Source organism: Selaginella moellendorffii, unplaced genomic scaffold, assembly GCF_000143415.4.
Source record: "Selaginella moellendorffii unplaced genomic scaffold, v1.0 SELMOscaffold_177, whole genome shotgun sequence".
Taxonomy (NCBI): Eukaryota; Viridiplantae; Streptophyta; class Lycopodiopsida; order Selaginellales; family Selaginellaceae; genus Selaginella; species Selaginella moellendorffii.
In genome coordinates, this window is record NW_003314437.1 from 1,355 (window position 1) to 5,702 (window position 4,348).

Genomic DNA, 4,348 nt, shown 5'->3' on the forward strand with positions numbered 1-4,348 from the left:
GAGGTTGTGTTTGTTTCTCCATTTGCAAAGGTTTGAGAGGCTCACGGCTTTCTCTGTGTGGCCATAGTTGTGCTCGATGGTCAGCGAGAACAAGCTTGATGCCTTCCAGACTTACGCTGGGAAAAAAATCGCTGGCATCCGCCTGCGCAGGTGCATTTGACAGATCGACGTGCTCTGCTCGGAAATGCGACGAGGATTGGGAGTGAAAGGCGAAGAGGCTATGGTGGATGGAGCTCACGACAGGGACAACGTCTCGGACAACGAGGGGATTCACGTTGTCATCGACGACTAGAATCAAGGTTCTTCACTCTTCTGGTGGGATCGCGCAGGGACGTACACCTGGAGCAAGCCTGTGATGAAAGGAACGCACCCTTCTCCTCGAGACAGCCACAGCTCAATGGCCGTCGGGTATAAGCTCTATGTGTTTGGTGGTACCGATGGAACCAGCCCGCTCAATCATACTCTTTGTTTTGGATACTGGTAAGCTCCGAGTTGTATCGATTTTTTTTTCTTGTTCTTATCATCCGATGCAGCTACCAACACTTTGGTGATGTTCCTGCTCCGAGAGAAGGACATAGCGCGTCTCTCATCGGTGACAACCTGTTCATGTTTGGAAGAAGTGGGAAATCCAACGATCCCTCAGAGGAGGAGTACTACAACGACCTCCATGTTTTGAACACGAGTAATATCCTGTTAACTTTCCTTGTTTTCTTCTAAACTTTTTTTTTTCCCTGTAGATACTTTTGTCTGGAAGAAGATTTCTACCACTGGAGTCTCGCCTATTTCTCGGGATAGCCATACCTGCTCTTCCTATAAGAACTGTTTCGTTGTCATGGGTGGCGAGGACGGTGGTAATGCCTATCTAAACGACGTTCATATTCTGGACACAGGTACATACATTGTGCTGGTTTTAAACTTGCGAATTCATTTGCGTTTCCAGAAACAATGGCATGGCAGAGGTAAAGACGACTGGTGCCGAGCTGATGCCAAGAGCCGGGCACACAACAATCAGCCATGGAAAGTATCTTGTCGTGTTTGGAGGATTCTCCGATGATCGCAAGCTATTCAATGACGTCCATACTCTTGACTTAAGTACGTGCGCTTGTAGGTAGATTTGTTTCCTGTTGGTCTCTCATGGGGCTTTTATGTATTTTGTAGCGACTGGTGTTTGGGCGACTTCGAATCCCTCTGGTCCCGGGCCTTCTCCACGTTTCTCCCTTGCAGGAGATTCTGTGAACGCAGAGCGAGGCATATTATTCTTCTATGGGGGATGTAACGAAGAGCTTGAAGCTCTGGATGACATGTATTTCCTCGACACAGGTTGGCTTCTTCTTTTATTGACATTGCTGCCATTCTTGACAATATGGTTGCCGTTTTTCTGTGAAGAGATGCTGAGGGAGAAAGATCCATCAGAACCAAAGCTATCCATGCGTAAGGAACTTAAGAGAAGGCAGCAAGAGTATCGTGCCACGCCATTCATGCTAGACAAGCAACGGGATGCGGACAAGAGCTTGGTTTCATCTCACGGAGGTATCTGTGGAAAACCTTGGACCTCTCCAATATTTCCCTGTCAAACTCATGCTACAGAGTTTCAAGCTCACGTTCAGCCACTAGGCGAGAAGATGTTCAAGGCTAGAGTAAGCGACGTATTCAACTAGAAGCCTCCATCGATGGGAAGCTCTTCCATGGGCTGCTCTTCTCGTACAAGCCTGGCTTTGCTCAGGCAGTGCTATCTTACATGGCGAGGTTTGTTTCGTTTGATCCTCAGTTACTCTCTAACGCCAGGAAGGAAAACATCACAGAAGGAAACCACAGGACGTCCAAAAGGCCGTAGTAAAGGCCAAACCGAGCAGAGAGGAGTCTGAAGAAACCATGCATTGTGCGCATCGACGCAGATGACTGCATTTTGCCTCCATTGCAAAACCCTATATTTTTGTACAGCCAGAGCAACTTCTAGATGATGCTTACTACGCCGTGAAGAAATTTGGTTAGAAGGTGCTCACGCGGATCTTATAACCTCTGGTCCCTCGAAAACAGTAGCGTGGTTAGGATCCGACTGGCCTGTAAGCCTGTCAATTACTTTTTCTTTGGCGTTACGTGAATGGTTTGTCTCAAGGTGGTAGCCGTGAATCCAGTTGGAGGGATCTGCTCTGCCATGGAGAGAACACCTTCGGGCTGGAGTCATCCCTGGATTCCCGAGGAAAGGATTTCTGCATGGGACGCAGTGGCAGGGTAAGAGAAAACAGATGAGAAAACTGAAATGCAGTTCGTGTTTTTGGATTCACAGGTACACATCCTCGGCTGTGTATGCAGCTGCATTAGAGGATTTGGTTGGGTCGCTGACGCAAGGAAAGTTTGCCGACTTTGTAGTGTTGTCTGAGTCTCATTTTGGACAGGGCACGGGCATTTTTCCTCGAGTGGTTACGTTCATTGGTGGAAATATTGCCTTCATTTCTTAAGGCGTTATTCCATAATTATGTGGTCTTTTAAATATAGCATATTTGCAAGAAGATTGGTGAGGAGAAAGCAGCCAGAATCATCAAGCAGCTGGTAAAGACTTTCAAATAGATTTATTTGAGAGGCGTGGGTCACCAGGATCTCAAGCTCGACAACATTCTTTCCAAGCTAAACATGTGCGAGAAAGTGGTGATCAGCACCTTTAGGAGATATCACAACAGCGAAGTACATGGCAGCTGAGGTGGTGGAGAACAAGGATTGGAGCTCTACATGGCAGCCTACTCTACTTTCTTACAGACAAAGCCATGAACTGTTTTTAAAAAAGCCATTTCTGAAGGAATAAGACAACTGTTGTGTATGTACGTGTTTATAGACACACCTTTGAAGCCATGAGCTTGGTTTGATTCAGTACATGATATTTGTACATTAACTCAGGGCATAGAAATGATTTCCGTGTTTGATTTTATTTAGTGTTTTGCTCTCTCTCGTAAAGGTATTAGGTAAAAAACAAAAAAGTCTATATGTCGCTCTAGATCACAATCCTAAAAACGCTTAAAACATTCAAAAGGAAACGTGCAGGCAGAAAACAGTAAAACAGAAAAAAAGAGTGACTTGCACATACAAGAATCTCTATTCTATTGTGCTATTGCTATGTTTGCTTGAATACAAAACAGAAAAAAAAACCAAAAATACTTATCAATAAGAAACAGCATCGTTGCATGATGATCTAAACAGAACTAACACCTACCAAAGCTATTCTACTTGCAATAAAAAATCAAATTCAAATAAAATTTTTAATAAAAAGGTAATAAAAATTTCAAATTCAAATTTAATGATGATTAAAAAATGATCTTATATTCCCCAAAATTTGCATTATTATTTAATTGCATTATTGTCCATTTCTCTGGAGATGAATAGTAGCAAAATTAAGATAAATTTAACATTGTTTACAAGCATAATTTCTGACATTGTAAAATTAGAAAAGAAGATCTATTTCTCTTGGGTATGGTATATCTCTCAGTAGATATTTCAACATACTCTTTGTTCTATAGAATGAAACCTTTACAGAACAAAGAGTATTTGATTAATTTGATACTACATTATTAAAATTAAACATAAGTTTGTAGTACAAAGATGGTACAATAGAATGACTATAGAAAATAATATATTTCGATCAAATATAGAAATATGATAGAAAATAACTTCTATTCAATGCTATTTTCCTCTTCTATTCAATAGAAGAGTTGAATAGCTCCAGCTATTACAGCTCCTCAAAAACATTGTTATAATGCAATAATATTGAATAAAAATAATTGAAACATAGAGATAATAATCTTAATTCATATTAGCATTATCTTAATATAAAACTATATACAGAAATAATGATAATGACATATAATATATAATTTTAACTTTTCATTAGTTACTCTTAAAAGTATGAATATAAATACTATGAATGGGGAGGATGTCAAATACAAATATAAAAATACTATAAAAATAAAATAACATCCTATGTACTTATAGAGAATTTATTATATGTAATTTTTTGAAAACATAGAATTCAGAAATCATAAAAATATTTTAAAGTATAATATGAAGAAAATAGTTTATATAACAATATGATATATTCTAACTTAAAATAGATAACTTAATATTTCTAGCTTCTTCTTCTGTATAATAATTTAGTTTCTATCAGTAATCTAATGGTACTTATTAATATATAACGGAAATTAAATACATTTAGTTGTCATGCCTAAGATATATTCTAAGATTTATTTCATTCATCATCAATTGAAACTTACATATATGAAATGTATCGATATACCATTCATGACTTTTCTGATATATTATTGTTCTAGAATAAAGAAAAGAGTTGTAAATAATCGAATCC

General features: G+C 39.1%; 2 long non-coding RNA genes across 2 annotated transcripts; both read left to right on the forward strand.

Moving 5' to 3' along the window:
* The first annotated feature begins 638 nt into the window (after positions 1-638).
* Positions 639-957, forward strand: LOC9636590. Its single transcript, XR_002991356.1, has 3 exons — positions 639-682; positions 738-890; positions 941-957. It is a non-coding gene; the product is annotated as an uncharacterized LOC9636590 (long non-coding RNA).
* Positions 958-1,224: 267 nt separating this feature from the next.
* LOC112343671 lies at positions 1,225-1,603 on the forward strand. The gene is made up of 3 exons (XR_002991355.1): positions 1,225-1,320; positions 1,387-1,530; positions 1,588-1,603. It is a non-coding gene; the product is annotated as an uncharacterized LOC112343671 (long non-coding RNA).
* The last annotated feature ends 2,745 nt before the right edge of the window (positions 1,604-4,348 follow it).